The 16,851-nt window shown below is 37.2% G+C and overlaps 1 protein-coding gene across 1 annotated transcript in view; it reads left to right on the plus strand.

Moving 5' to 3' along the window:
• Nucleotides 1-3,495: 3,495 nt before the first annotated feature.
• LOC106055505 (metalloprotease TIKI1-like) overlaps nucleotides 3,496-16,851 on the plus strand; it is a 37,067-nt gene continuing 23,711 nt past the window's right edge. Inside the window, exon 1 of the mRNA XM_056029543.1 lies at nucleotides 3,496-3,686. The gene's annotated coding sequence lies outside the window, so the exon portion shown is untranslated. The remainder of the gene's footprint in view (nucleotides 3,687-16,851) is intronic.

A 16,851-nucleotide genomic window follows, 5' to 3' on the forward strand; every position in this document is an offset into this window, starting at 1 on the left:
GTTGCTGAAAAAACAAATTTAAATCCAATGGACAAGTTTTCCAAATTGTGACCTTCCATAAAAGAACTTAATAACAGATGCATACAATTTACTTCAAATGAAACATTTTTCAGCCTTGATTTATCTATCCATGGTTCCTTGGTTTGTTTGTCACGGGTGCAAACAATTTATTTGCGGTAAGACCATTCATTTTGGTTTCAAGTTATTGGTGTGGTGCCACTCTTCTGGTCTACATTTGCTGGTTTCAGCCATATTTTGGCTAATAATTTTGATAAATATGACTTTGTGCATCCTTTGTTCTGCAGTTTAGTGAGGCCAGGCAAACCATTTTGTGTTTGATATATCTTTTTTTTTTCACTAGCATTGCACTTTTGGATATGCCAATTTCAATATGGCCATTTTTAACAGGTACTGTGAGAACAACTAACATTGACAAAGTGCCAGATGTAGTGAATAAGAAAATAGAAGCATGATCAATTAGATGCAAAGGCAATATTCTTTGCAGATGTTATGATAACAGTTTTTCCATTTTGCATCGTCTAGTTGTGGTGTTTGTGTCATGTTAATTGTTATTTGCAAAAACTGAAGATGAAAATTCAAGTGCAGCGCCAAACATAATCTACAGCCATTTCATGGGAGGTGTAGACAGAGCTGATGAAAACATAGTTAAATTTCAGGCATCAATCCATGGAAAGAAATAGGCTTTACAAATAGGCAACTGAATAAAAAACATTATAAGGAGCCAATGGATCTACTGAAGTGTGATGTATTGCATGTTATTGCTTGAAGAGTTACAGTCATCCTGCTGACCCTAGCCAAAATTAGGACCTTCTCAACAGGGCAACATTGACTCACGTTATGATGGTCTGAATTATGTGATAATCAAACAAACAAAACACAGATGGCTTATAATATTATTTCACTATGAACAATGTGCTGTTTCCTTCCTTGTGAAGTGCTGTGCTGCAAAAAATTATATTTGTTGTAGTACTGAATTAGCCCAGTGTTCCAGTTTTAAAACACCTTATCACCTTTGGTATGAACTTTTTTTTTTTTTCTCTTCAAATTATTGTTTCTTATATTTTTCTACAAAACATATGTGAATTTCAGGGAAAAAACTCAAAAAAAATTGCAACCTTCTGCATAAATGGGTTAAGTACCAAACGAAAACCTATTAATAGAGTCAAAGTTCCCCCCCCCCTCCTTTATCAGAGCAGCAAAAATGATCTTATCCTGGTGTGGTCCTATTAACTGGATTTGACTGTGTAAACTTTAAGATTTGTAATTAATTTTTAAAAGCATTAAAAATGGATCTCTCCAATTTTATTTAATGAGATAAATAATGTTCCTATCAGTTAAATTCTGATAGATAGAAAAAGAAAAGACAAGTCTGTCACTGTATTGGATAAGAGAAGATTTGTCTTTTTGTGATAGTGCTTAGAGATTGTTTACTTATTGACAGTGTCCAATAAGTGTCAATTTCTAATGAGACCCTTGAAAGTTTTCTCTCAAAGACTTGGCAGACCATATGCTCTATCACTGCAACATTTATCAGTAACAGAGGGAAAAATAAGACAGAAGGAATTACTAAATGTAAACTATTAATATAATAAATTATTCATAATTGTGAGATTATTTTTTTTTTTTGATTCAGAACTAAAGATTAGAATTGTAAAAACTATATCAATTGTTTCTTCATTTATAAGGTCACTTTAATTGAATTAAATTAATTGAATTAAAATAGAAAAGATAACTTGTCAAATAATTTAACTGACATAGATCTTATCAAAGCTTATATCATGTGACATATTCATTCCCTACACAATAAAAACTTCAGCATGTTAAAAATGAGAAAGTCCATACTCATTGAACAAATCTGCAAGTTGAAGTGAGTTAAAGCAAAAAAAAAATTATTGGTGTGAGAATTCTAAAAAATATTGAGCAAAACAAAAATGTAAGAAGTAAGAAAAGAGAGATCGTAGGCACAGTGCAATGAAAGTGGTAGAGAAGAGGAACAGGTTTAGTGAATGTGGTGGAATGTGAAGAGATCAAAGGATGATAAAGAAAGGTGAAGATAAGAAGAAAGACGGCTTACTGACAGTTGTTTCCCCTGAAAAGTGAATCACATAAGAACTTTTACCTAAATATTACCTCCGCAAAGAGTACATAGGAAATGAGAAATGCGACTCATTGAGAACTTAAAACAGCTTACATTTTCATTAACTACGCATATATTTTGATCAAATTCATAATTTTCTGTAAAAAAAAATTAATTATCTATTCCAATATGCCGTCAACTCTGTCAGAAAGAAAGTCGAATAAATTATGTCATATCTTGCATTCAATAAGATCCAGTGCTAAGCGTATTGCTTTTTAAAAAGAACACCAAATACTCTAATTGAACTAGGTTTATCAAAATGGAAAGAACTATATTAAAATATTAAATAATAGAATGAAATTTTATTTTTTTTTAAGCAACAAAATTTGCAGTTACAATTGAGTTCAAACAGGAAAACATAATCAGCTTAAATAGAAAAGTTAAAGTTCCCTTTCAGACATTGCGATAATGTAATGGTCATTTGTTTTTGTGGCCCACAGTTAACGAGGGTGTCATGTGGCCAAGCACAACGACCATCTGTCTTTAATTTTCCCCCAATTAATGTCAGGTACCCATTAGAGCTGGGTGGACTCAGAGGCGCACAAAGACCCCGAAATTAAAAAGGCCAGTCTTCACCATGATTCAAACCCGGGACCCCCGATTAGGAAGCCAAGCGCTTTACCACTCAGCCACCGCGCATCATGCATGTGTTGACGCATTTCACTGTTCAGTTTCTTTGTTTTTTATTTGGCTGATTCTTGTAAATATTCGAATTGATATGGTAAACTAGTTTTGGCTGGAAAAGATCTTTTAATTACCCTGAGCAATATTGTCCATTTGGGTGTAGGTACGGTATAGGCCTACCACTATGCATATTTCTATGAATGGTGCCTTTCCCACAGGGTACCGGGTATCAATAAAGTCAAATGTCTTGACTATATATAGATCTACGTTTTGCCAAACTTGACCTCAGGTTGTGTCAATGATTGATGGTAACTTTCAGCACTAATTAGTATAGTAAATTTTATTTATTAACTCTCTTAAACTCTGTAATTTCTTCTCTGCAATACTTCCGCTAGCCCTTTTTTGGTGAGGGGGTTGAGAAGGTGGCGAATGCTGCTACTATCCCTCCTATTGACGATTCAACCAATGGCCTTATTTGGCGTAACCTGTAAGTAAAATTCCGCTACATTGAAATTTATGAAATGCTAGAATATATAGGATCCAGATTTATTAATTGTTACGCCTTCCATTGTTCATTTCGTAATGGTAATCTAGTAATCGTAGCTATAGAGCTCTAATGACAAAGCAGTGACTCTAGCTTGCTTTAACAGTGTGAAAATCTACACAATTGGCAACAGCACACTTGCATTCAAAATGAATTACTGGCTTTACTGCAGTATTGGCTACTTGGCTTTCAGATCTACTGCCACCTTCGCAAGTTGACCTAGATATCTAGCGCTCTAAAAGAAATAAAAAAAGTGTGTGAAGTTAAAAGAACGTTTTCTCAGCCATATTCCATTCGTTGAGAAATGTTATTGTGTTCATTCATGACCAACACAAGTGTGTTGATGATCTGAACATAGTAGTAAGTAGACACATTTAGCTACTAAGCCTACTATTATATAAGGCCTATAAGATATATTATCATATAGGCCTACTATTTATATACTAATTATAGGCTATACTATGTCATAACATCTATAGTCTTATTGTGTTTTTTTCCCTGTATTGGTTTTTAGTCCATCTCGTAAAAAGTTGTAATTGTAGGCCTAGGCCTATACAGGCCAGACTTTAAATTTTTGAAAGTGTATAGGCCTTATTTTATTGGGAAAAGTGGCAGAATTATGTTTGAGCGAATCAGTTAGGACGTCTTGATCGGCTTTAGGGAATTAACGTGCATTTTAACAATTCTCCACCCCCCACCCCCATTTAAAAAAACCGGTAGCCTAATATTATGTAGGCCTAATAGATCTATAAGCCTTAATATTTAGCACGTGATCGGCGAATTGTGCGCGTTTGATACGAAACAGCAATCATCATCTGTCCCTTGACTTTCGTTGTAGGGGTGCTGTGACAGTTCACGTAACCAAATCCCTACATTTTTCCCAGTCAGCAGCTGTTCTTAGTAAAGGCCGATCCATTCTTTTACATTGTCCAGCCAGTTTTTGTTTGGACGACCCTTTCTTCATCCTCTCTTTCCTGTACCTTGACGAATGACATTTGATAGTGTCTTACAATATGACCAGCTCAGTTTTCGTCTCTTCTCACTATTGAGGAGCTCTTGCTTTTTGTCCGCCAATGTGTTAACTTGTAACAGTACAAACTCATTTGTCTTTTTTTCCTGGACTGTTGTGAGCCTGCTAAAGGGTCATGGGAGTCTGAACAGTCTGGTGCTGAATGCTGTCCTGTGTGATACTAAGAAACTGTTTGGGAGACCTGGAGCGACACTGGGAAGTGTGTCGGTGGTCTGTTCTGTGTTCTGGTATGAAGTAGGACTCTTAAAACATATTACTCCCTGTGACTTTATATCAGAAGACCAAGTCTAACTAGTAACTATTACTATTTGTTGATGCTTATAATAAATAAATACTGTTGCCGACCTGCCTTTCGTTGAGTGCCTGCCTTAGAGTTACAACAATTGGGTGTCGAAGTGGGATTTAGGCAGCTCAACGAAAGGAAAGAATGAAAACGCTTAGGAAACTAGATGAACTTAGCTGTAAACAGTTAAAAGAAAAGCTCCGAGCCAGGGAGCTGAGGATCTTCTGTGCCAAAGAAAAGGTGAGAGCCAGCCTTCGACAGAACCTGGTTGATGATGGGGAGGATCCCGAGACCTACCTGTTTGAAGTCGAACCAGATATGGAAGATATGCAACAACAGATGGCAGCTGTACTTAAAAAGATGGGTTTTCAGCAGGAACAGATGGGAGCTGTGCTCGAAAATATTGGGTCTATCCGAGAACAGTTGAACTCAGGGCTAGGAAACGCCAATGACAAGTTAGATCACATGGACAAAAAGATAGATGTCATGGAATCGGTAATCAAAACTGAGTTATTAGCTATGAACCAACGCATACATGCTGTGGAGGAGAGAATCACCAACATTGACGAACAGATGAATCAGAGGGTCGACGCAGTGGAAGAAAGAGAAGAAGTCTGCTTTGTGGCTGAAGCTATTGCTGTACCTGTTATGAATACCACTACGAGCAAGACAGGTGAATCGATGTGTACCATGTTCGGCAAGACTGATGAACCGATATATGATCTGCTAAACAAGACAGACGAACAGATGGCTATTATGTCGAGAAGAATAAGCGATCCGTTACTCATCGGAGACGCTGATAATGGTAGTGCTGTCAGGGACAAGCCTGGCGATTGCTACGAATATCACAACGATGAGCACAGACCTGATCATGTCCACGTGATTCCTGCTGCCTACACCCAGGCTTTCTACGAGATCTGTGCTGACGGGAGCTTGCAGGGAGAGGGCAAGTACTAGAAGACCTGCCAACAAGGTCTTGACCCAACAGGCGCTTGTCCTGAGGCCATAACGAGCGAGAGAAGACCTGAAGGTGGTCAGAGGAAACCAGTAAGACGTGATGCAGCAGCTGATGAACTTTTGCACATTGGACGTTACTCACGTGCCCTACAGACATGTCTTTCAGATGCTGCTGGTTTTTGGTGACCTGTTTGATAACCTGACCTGCTGGGGGCCTCCGACTTAATTGCAAAGCATTCACCGAGAAAGTCTGCTGAACCGACGATCTGGATTAACTGCATTAACAACAAGAGCTATCATCTCCGCTCTACGTGTCAGGTGGCTAACGGCAGCAACAACCGTCAGGATGGAGAGACAACGATTGCGACATCGTCTCGAGAGAAACTTGGTCAACTGCGAAGGAGAAAAGGCACCTGGAGAGAGCAGTGTGGGGTACTTTGTGGGGAACACGCTCCTTGCCGTCTGTGGCTCCCACAGACCGACCTCCACCTGCACTGACCAACGTCCACTACCTTGTAGAGTACCTATATCTGTTCGGGACGAACAGAGCTGAGAAGGGGGCATTGTTGTAACTCCTCTCCCGAGCCACACTGATGGTGCGCATCAGAGCGCCATTCAACACAAGTAGTGGAAGACATGTTTAGACAGGAAGAAGGACTATGTGAGCCGGCTAAAAGTCATGGGAGTCTGAACAGTCTGGTGCTGAGATAGTTTTTATTTGAATACATTGATTGGGGGGGGGGGGAGAAGGCACTGACCACACCGGGTGATACCGATTCAACTCACTCACTCCGTCGGTCTGTCTGTCTGGTAAAAATGTACGCGTTGTTTCTCTCACCCCCAATTTCGGATCAAGTTGAAATTTAGCACAATTATTTCTTGTACATGACAAAACAAGAATCAATAAATAAACAAGGTTACAAAGACAGTTTGTGTGGAAACTGAAAATCGGCCCCGAAGTGGTCCACCCAGGCAGGTAAAAAGGTAGGTTTCAATATTATCAGAATGAAATTCTAAATTGACAGAAAATAATGGAGAAAAAAAGTTAACAGATCTCGTGTGGTGCCCCAGCGGTCCAGCAGACCTAAGGATAGGTAAAAGTGAATGTGAAGTTAGATGTGAACCTGACCTAACTAATGTCTTATAATGAATATATAATTGCTCTAATTGTTTTGTAAAGGGGCAATCTCTTATTCCTCAAGAATAAAAAATTTCTTGAAAAAAAAAAAATTCCCTTTGGTTACGTTTTCTACAGTGATCGCAGCATTGCAGTTCACACGATAATATGAAACACTACTTGTTAATTGTTGTTTTAAATTATGTCTGACTTATAAACATACTAAATAAATTTGTGTGTATAAATATCGTACTTAGTATAACAGAACTTACATAACTTTAGAATACAAATATAAAAAAAAATGACAAAAAATCTATAACCGTTTGCATAAATGTGTTGAAAATATGGTAAATAGTCGTTTCCCCTAATAAAAAGCATCAAGTGTTTGTTACTATTAATAGTGAATAGTTGTAAAAGTGATGTATTTTTTATGAAAAAACTGCTTGAATAAGTGATTAAAAAAAATAGATTTTTCGTTTCAGAAAGAAAAAATTAACCGTTGCATCAGAACTTTGAATGGTCTAAAATATTGTGATGTCGGATTTTCACTATTTTTTCTAGTTTACGAGCTCTAAACGGGACGGACAGACAGGCCACACAAAACTAATAGCGTCTTTTCCCCTTTCGAGGGCCGCTAAAAATAACAAATTAACTATTGGTAATTAATTATTTTGTTTGGTATCGAACAAGGAAAAGAAATCGTACTTGACAGATGTAGTGGTATAAGTTGAATTAGTCCCCTTGCGCCTTGAGTAAACACGTTTTCTTTATGCATTTAAAAAGCGATCATGGAAAATTCACACAGATACCGGTACCCCCTTCTTTACACCCCCCCCCTATTTTCCCTACTGGCCCAGACAGGTGATAGGATAAAAGCGCATTGAGATAGCTAACAGCATGAAATTGCGCTTAACAAAAACAATTTGGTAAAAAAAAATTCTAATTGCACAGATTTATTGTTTTTAGTCTAGATCAAGTGAACATTTGACTAATCCAAAGTAATCGCTACAATTACACTTAATATAAACTTTGTTTTTTTAAGGTAATTTTAGCTGCCCCGAAAAGGGAATAGCCGCTATTAGTTTTAAAGACATCATTACAAGTGAAGGTTTTGTCTTTGGGTACAAGCTCTTTCAAATTTCTATCTTGATGAACTTGATCCTTTGTATTAGCCATTCATTTCTTCCTTCTTTCATTTACACATCGTGTCGTGTCTTTTGTATCAACACATTTTTTCTTGCATTATAAAGTTGGTGCACAGCCGATACTCTTAGACATATGTAATTAAAACGGCACGAGACTCTTAGACATGTGTAATTAAAACGGCACGAGACTCTTAGACATATGTAATTACAATGAACTCAACAACTTTAGATCACAACAAAATTGTTTAGATTTCTGGCGAAGAGAAATATTATTCTGAGAAACGTGTATTCCAGATTTTGTAGGCCACACATTTGTAGACAAATAAAGACCTACATAAATTCACACAAACAACCGACAGAGAGCGGCTTTGTCTTCATCAGTTGTGAAAAATATGCAGATCGCAACTGGATTTGCATGGACATGTGAACACTGCACTCATCCTTAGTCTTCAGAATTGAAGACATTGTCACTAAATTAAATAAATAAATATATATATATACTGGGTGGGACATAAAGATCTCCAACATTTTGAATGAATCTATCAAAAGAACCCAACTATCTAGAAAATAATGCTTATATTTTTGAAAAGTATATAAAACAAGGTTACAAAAGTGTTTGTGTTTCCACACAAACTCAAAATCGGCCCCCGAAAAGGTCCATCCATGCAGGCTTCAATATTTTCAGAAAGAACATGCAAATGAAATTATATCAAAGACAAATGAGAGATAAGAATGGAGAAAGAAGGTTAACAGATCTTGTGTAGTGCCCCAACGGTCCCGCAGATCAAAGGATAGGGGAAAGTGAATGTAAAGTTAGATGTGAACCTGGCCTAACTAGTTCCCCTTTTAGACCTTGTGGTCTATAGGACAGATGATGTTCATCTGTTTTTGTGGCCTACGATTAGCGAGGGTGTCATGTAGCCAGCACAACGACCAACCGCCTATACTTTTCCCCAACTAATGTCAGGTACCCATTAGAGCTGAGTGGACTCAGAGGCGCCCAAAGATTCTAAAGTTGAAAATCCCAGTCTTCACCAGGATTTGAACCCGGACCCCCAGTTCAGAAGCCAAGCACTTTACCGCTCAGCCACCGCGCCTCCCTTGGCCTACCTGATGTCTTATAATTGATCCAATTGTTTTGAAAAGGCCCAATCTCTTATTCTTTTTTTTTTTTTTTTTTTTCAAGAAATTTCAATTCATTTAATATCTACTAATTTGTAGTCATTTTCAAAAAATTAAAAATAAAACATGAGTGGTCAACAAATTTCAATTCATTTAATATCTACTAATTTGTAGTCATTTTCAAAAAATTAAAAATAAAACATGAGTGGTCAACAAATTACAATTCATTTAATTTCTACTAATTTGTAGTCATTTTCAAAAAAATAAAAATAAAACAAGAGTGGTCAAGAAATTACAATTCATTTAATATCCACTAGTTTGACAACGCCTTCAATTGTAGTCAAACTGAATTTAAGTTATCTTATCTTGTAGACATTTTCCAAAAAAATTAAACGAAACAAAGGGAAATCTGTAGTGTGATTGTATCCAATTGGTTTATGTTTCCTTTTAAGCACTTGGCATTGTCATTGTCACTTTATGGTTAAAGGGGACATAATGTATTGAACTTGGTGGTAGTACGAAGAGGAAAAAGTGACTGATTTCATCCTAAGCCTCCATTCTGTCTCGTCAAATATTATTTTAGACATATAATAATATTTAATTTTACACAACAGAACAACATCTTTTCTATAAAGTAATACAGAGAAAAAGGACTTCCTTGATAAGTGGCCTCAGTATTTTTGCTTTAACAGTAACAATCTTCTACATAAATGAGTTTATTAACAAAGCTGCACAGCATCATTAACAATCTTTCCGGAAATTGACTTTGTAGCAATGCTATGTTCCCAGGTAGTAGCAAGTAATTAGGCAAGGCAAGCTAATATAGGTTTTATACAGCTGCCTTGTATGCCTTGTGTATTTAAAAAGACTGATCAGGGAACAGGTTAATCCCTCTCACGACAATTTTTAAAGGTCTCCTTGAGATGTAAGAGGGCTACTCTAGCATCATCAAGGTGTCCCTTGTGTCTGTTAGAATCGTTCTGGGATAGTTAACCAAGCAAAGGTGCTGCTGTATCACAATTGTTCAGGGTTCTGTTAGGGTCATGTGTAAATTATTTCAGGATAGGGGTGTCGATTAAGGATTCTTTTTTCTCTCATTACGAGGGGTTTAAAAAAAAAATAAAAATAAAAAATTGATAAATAAATAAAAAAATAGATAATTTGTCTTAAACTATTACATTATTCATAAAAGATTCTTGACTTTCAATTGTCTGCCCTTGTCTATATTCTTTAGGATTATTGGTTTTGGTTATTTTTGTTTCTAGTCTCTTCGCAGGCTCCATTCAGTTGCGTCTTGTTTTCTTGTTCCTTTGTTTCCCAATATATCTAGGACGAGGCTGCCGCTAAGATATAGACATTGTCATACTGTTCTTGTTACGTTTCCACGGGCTTGCCGTGTTCTGTGAGTGTTGTACAGACACACTTGATATTGACTTGTGACATGCTCTCCGATCATGTGATCAAAGAGGACGTAACCGCGAGGGAGAAATAATTCTTCAAAAGTGTTGACTTCCCTTTAAAAAACATTCTTGAGTAGTTTTCCATAGATAAATAAAGTTCAATTTGATTCCTATCCCGCATCTCTCAGCCCAAACTCTCTTTAACCCAGGTACATACACACTCTCACACACTCGCATAACCACTTAAACTAACTGACATAATACCAATAGAGTAACTTTACAGAATGATTACAGTATTTAGATTTTTATCTCTGAGGTCTGACAATTTAATCAAGGACAATACATTATACAATAATTACAATTTCTATCTAACCAGTATAGTTATCAATTCTATGTTCAATTATTTTTCTAAATATTAACTCTAGATTATAAGGATTTAAAGATACATTGTTATTAACAACTTTAATTCTACTGTGCCACACAAGACTTCTGTATTCACTCACTATTATTAGATTAAATTTATGAATCATCTTACTTTTGATTTTAGGCAATTTATTTAAAACAATAGCTAGGTTAAGATTAACATTGGTGTTACAGTTTGCCTCTAGTAGGACTTTCATAGTGCATCTAACATTATCAAATATTTTACATTTTAAAAACATATGGCTTTCATTGTTACCATTATCTGTGTGACAGAAAACACATGTGTGTACATTTCTTTTTTTACTTCCTACAGGGGTCATCCCGAAGATTAGTCTGTATGTTATTTCTCTGGCTTTGGGTGTAATGTGTTTGCTTTGTAGATTTATAAAAGTGTCTCTGAAATCTATTACACCTAACTCTCTACTCCATTTGATCCTATTGAATAATCTTTCTTGTAACTGTTTCTTAAGTGTTGTATATGTGTCTTTTAATTTACTGTGTATTAAATGTTCATTGCCAGGGAGTATTCTTGATATGGATCTGTAAAATGGATGTGTGTTTGTACCAAAGTGGTGTGGGGTGTCATTTTTTATTGGAATTATTTTATTTAACCTTAAGCCGTAGTAGTATATTGTTAATGGAAAATTGTTTGGGTTCTTGGCTACTTGTCCTATGTATTTTAATCTAAGCGCTTGTATTTTGGTTCTGATGTCCTGTAAGTTTATCCCCCCATCCTCTTTGTTTTGTATAAGTGTTGTGTGTTTAATGTTCCTGATAGTGCTTTTAAATATAAAATTCCTAATGATTGTGTTTATGCTTGGTATAAAAGTTGGTGGAGGTTCTGTGATGTTTGCTAAATAAACTATCTTCGGGATGACCAGGTTGTTTACTAGTATTGCTCTACCAAATATAGTAGTTGCTGTATAATGAAATCTTTTAAGTGTGTTTTTGGTTTTGTTTAAAATATTTTCCCACTGCTGTGTGTGGTAATATGTTGGGTTGCTTGTCCACGTGATGCCGCATATTTTAATTGCCTTCTCTATTTTAAGGTTAAAGGGGATGTTTAAGGGGATTTCCCACCTGCCCAATCCCATAATACAAGATTTATTTATGTTGATTTTTGACCCGCTTGCCCTCCCAAATTGAATAAACTTATCTATGATTGCGGCTATGTCTTTTTCTGAGGAGGGAAAAAGGGTGGTGTCATCAGCGTATGCTTTAACTTTAACTACGGGCGTGGGGCCTGGGATTTTTATCCCCGTGATTCCACTATCTAGCCCAGTGTTTCTCAAACTTTTTTGTCTGGCGGCACAGTAAAAAAACTACAAAAATTTCGCGGCACACCACTAAGAGCAACAGTTGTTTTATAATAAAAAGAAAAAAAAAGATTTTACCTGTTTTTAAGTATTACATTTAATGTGTAGGGTGTGCCTGTTTTTGAGAGTAAATGCAATCTAATCGAGGCTCTAGAGTCGAAAAACAAACTCGCATTTCATCGTCTATTGTAAGAAGTCTCTCTCTTTTCTTAGACTTGATTTCAGTCAGTGCTGAAAATTCAAACTCACAAAACCATGAAGATGCAAATGGAAGAATTATTTTGATTGCTTTTATAAACTGATTGCAGGATATAACTTGTTGATTGAAATCCAAAACATGGTCCTGGCTGTTTTCCCCAAAATTTGACTTTAGAACTGCATCATTTTTTAAATCAATGAGCTGCTCTTCTTCTTCATTTTGTAAGATTTGTAGCTTCATTGTTTCCAAATGGAGAGCTGACCCATCCATACTCATTACTTCCAACTGTTGGAAAGTAATGCTGCAATGTTGACTGCAGATGTGTCAAAGTGTCCAGAATTTCGGGGCTCATTTCTTTATTTGAAGCACATTCATTGTAAGTAGGAAAGCAGTCCTTTCGAGATCTTACTTTGCATCAATTTTTCACCAAATGACTTCAGTTTTGAGATGCAGTGATGATGGTTTCCGATGGTCCTTTAAGACTTAAATTCAATGAATTTAATTTGTCAAATAAATCAAAGAGAAATGTGACCTTAACCCACCAGATCTCGTCATGAAAAGAAAATCCAAAGTCTTTTTTTTTCAGCCTCCAAGAATGAAATCAGCTCAGCCTTGAGTTGGACGACATGCTTTAACACATTTCCCCTGGAGAGCCAACGAACGTTGGTGTGATACAGGAGACATTTTTAGTCTGAATCCATTTCTTCACAAAGCTCTGAGAAAAGTCGGGATGCAAGCGGTCGAGATTTGATGAAGTTTACAACTTGAATCACTTGATCCAGAACAGACATCAAATCTTTCGGCCAAGTCTTGAAGGCAAGAGCATCTCTGTGGATCATGCAGTGAACAACTAATACATTTGGATTTTCTTGACGCAAAAGAGTGACGAATCCCTTTCTATTTCCCTGCGTTGAAGGACAGCCATCGGTGCAAACGCTGACACAGTTTTTCCACTGTAGTTTAAATAGCAAAATGTTTTCAATTACCACTTTGAAAATATCTTCACCTTTGGTCGTAGTTGGTAAGTCTTTGCAAAATAAGAATTCGTTGACACATTTTTCATCCTTTATGAACCGAATAAAAGCTAGCAGCTGGGCTTTGCCGCTAACGTCTGTGGATTCATCAACTTAAAGAAAGAGACCACAGCAGAGAAACTTTATCGTCAATCAAGTCGAAGTGTTCGCAGATTTGATCTTGTAAATCTGACGATAAGTTTGCGCGAGATAAAGGAAATTTCTTAACTTTTTCGGCAGTATCGGGTCCATGGATAGTTTCAACAACTATTGCTAAAGTTGGTGCAATGACAGATGCAGCCTCTGTGTGTGCTTTCTTCCGTTTCGCTAATAACTGAGCAACCTTATGACTTGCAATCAATCCCTTTTCTGTCAGCGTTAGGTAATTCATAAGTTTCTTAGCTTGTTTATTTTGTTGAGCCCTGATGTTTTCAAAGTATTCCTTCGGTTGCGCTTTTACAGCTGGATGTTTTGTTTCCATGTGTCTCTTCAATTTGCTTGGAACAAGCGGCTCATTCGACAGAGTTGCATTGCAGATCAGACAGAATAGCAATGGAGCATCTTCAGGTCCAGAAGATATAAAACTATATCCGATGTAATCTTCTTTGTACCTTCGTTTGGTTCCTTGCTTTTCATTTAATGCTTTCGCAGTTTCATTTTTGCTAACGTATTTCTCCATGGATAACTTTTTTTTGTTTTGTTATTATTAGCTTACACCTAAACAATTTACACGAAACACATCGCTTATTATTATCGTTACCAATTCAAGAACTGCTTTGCGTCTGCTAAGGCGGCCTACATTTGAGTCATTATAATTATGTATAGTGGAAAATTTCATAACCTAAAGAGCTAACACCCCTTTCCGTCAATATGGAGCGACCCACTACTATTACTGGTCGTTGCAAGTGGGGATGTCATCGCAACGTAAAATAAAAATTTAATAGTAGGCAGACCTGCGTAACGCTGCACGTGTGGCGTTCTGAAAACTCCCGCGGCACACCTGCAAATCTTCAGCTGCCGCGGCACACAGTTTGAGAAACACTGATCTAGCCTGATGGTTTCTAAAAGGGGTTCTAGGCAAAGGGTGTATAAAAAGGGAGAAAGGGACACCCTTGTCTAACAGATCTTCTAATAGGGATACTGCCACTTAGGGTTTGGTTTATTATGAGTTTGCTTGTGGCATCAGTGTAAACTAGCTTTATGTATTTCTTCATTCTTCCGTCTGTCTTCGTCTTGTCTAGTATTTTGAAAAGGTAATCATGGTCTATTCTGTCAAAGGCTTTTTCCTGGTCAATAGAAAAGAGGGCTGCTTTCAAGTCTTTGTCTTTACAGTAATATATAATGTCTCTTAAAAAATGGTTAAGTTCGTCGATGTTTTTGTCTGGGTTGCTAAAGTATTGGTCCTGTCCTATTAAGTGTGGTATGAGGGGTTTTAGTCTTAAAAAAATCATTTTCGTCAGGAGTTTGTAGTCGGTGTTTAGAAGTGAGATCGGTCGAAAGTCGCTAGGTGAGGTGTTGTTTTCTTGTTTTTTTGGTAGAAGTGTGATGTATGCTAAGTTGAAATCTCTAGGTAACTGTTCTGTCACTAACATGTCGCTGTATAGATTTAATAGTAGGGGTCCTATTTGGGGAAAAAAGGCTTTGTAAAATTCAAACGTCAGACCGTCTGGGCCAGGGGATTTGTTGTTTTGTGTTGTATCTAAAGCAGCCCTCAGTTCGTCAAGCGTAAAGGGAGCGTCTGTCTCTATCTGTTCTGTAATTGGTATTTCTTTGCAGTTCTGTAAAAATACTTTTTGTGCGTTGTCGTCCGTCTGTTCCTTGTCATACAAATTAGTAAAGTGTTTCGTAAATGTGTCTGTTATTTTGTCCAGGTCATGTATAGTTTCTCCTTTACTATCAACAATGTTGTCAATAGTTCTGTCAATTTGAATGTTTTGTTCTGCTGATAAAAAAGTTTGTTAGGCCCTTCGGTTATTTTTTTACTTTTGCACCTCAATTCCGCTCCTTTGTATTGATAGTTAAATAGTTCTTCTAGTTGTGTTAGTATATGTGTTTTGGCTGCTTCGTCTTCTTCGTGTGTTAGTAAATTTTTAAGTCTTTCCTCTTCTTTTTTCCTTTTTGAGTTAACTAGTGTGGCCAGTATTTGGCTTTGCTGCTTAATGGAGCTTTTAATTAGCGTCCATATTTGTGTGACTTTGAAATGGGGTGTGTTTGAGTCATGTATTATATTTTTGAGGAGGTTTGCGATTGTTTTTAAATAGAGCGGGTCATTTAGGAGGTCGTTGTTAAGTTTCCAGATCGGTGTTTTTTGTTTTTTCTTTTTTAGTTTTGGGTTCAGCAGTTCCACTAAGACTCCTTTGTGGTCTGTATATTGTAACGTCTCTACGAGATGTGTTACACTTTTTGTTTCGCACGCCCTTGGCACATACACTCTATCTATCCGTGTTTCAATTTGGTGTGCCTTGTCCCTGAACGTGGTGACCCGGCCCATGACCTCTACTTCTCTATAGGCATCTACTAACCGGAAAGCCTTGATGACTCCCCCCAAATAGTCATGCGTTTTAATTGTTACATGAGGAGTAGGACCCTCTGTGTTTGTGTTTTGCTTGTCTAATTGGGAATCAATGTAATTTAAATCACCCCCTACTATCAAATTTTCTCCTGCGTACTGAGTGTGTAGAATGTCACTTAGCATTCCAAAAAACTCGTGTTTCTCTTTTTTTTGAGCGGGTGCATAAATGTTGACTAACGTGTATGTGTGTTTTTGTGAGCTTGTCCTAATTATTACTATCCTCCCGCTATTGTCTTGATATGAGTGTGTGGTTGAAAACCTATTGGATGTTTGTAAAATGGCTGTCCCTCGTGGCTTTCTACCTAAACTAAAATAACCCTCCCGGAGGCCCATAAGAGAGACTGCTTTTTTGGCCTTGTACTCTAACTGTGTGTTGGTCTCTTGCAGAAAGATAAAATCTGGCTTGTATTTCCTTGTGAGGTGTGCTATGTAGGTGTGTTTATTGTTAAGCCCTCTGATGTTGAGTGTCAAAATTTTGATGTCTGCCATGAGTGTGTGAGATTGGTTTGCGTGTTTGTTTTTCTATTGTGTGTGTGTGCGTTTTATCTTTAAGAGTTGCTTTGTTGTTTATGTGTTTGAATGTGTGTTAGGGTCCTCGCCCTCATCTATGACTAGCACTGACGGGGAGTCTGGAAAGTTCAGCTCGAGCTTGAACTGTTCTTCCTCTCTTTTCTCCTCCTCTACCCGGGGATCCTCGTTTAGATCCTCTGATGAGGAAGAGAGAGAGAGGGCCCTCTTTCTTGTTATTTTGGTTGGGGTGGTGGGTGCTGAACTTGCCCCTCCGGATGTTTTAATTTTTTTACTTTGCTTAGATTTGTTTTCAGGGCTGTTAGGTGGGGGGAGACCACTTGGAGTAGCTCCCATAGCTTCTATTTGTTTTTTTCCCCCTCCTTTGCTGCTTTCAACCATTGTGAAGCCATCTTTTTTTAGCTGTTGATCAATCTCGGA

The sequence above is a fragment of the Biomphalaria glabrata genome, chromosome 5 (assembly GCF_947242115.1).
Source record: "Biomphalaria glabrata chromosome 5, xgBioGlab47.1, whole genome shotgun sequence".
NCBI classification, from domain to species: domain Eukaryota; kingdom Metazoa; phylum Mollusca; class Gastropoda; family Planorbidae; genus Biomphalaria; species Biomphalaria glabrata.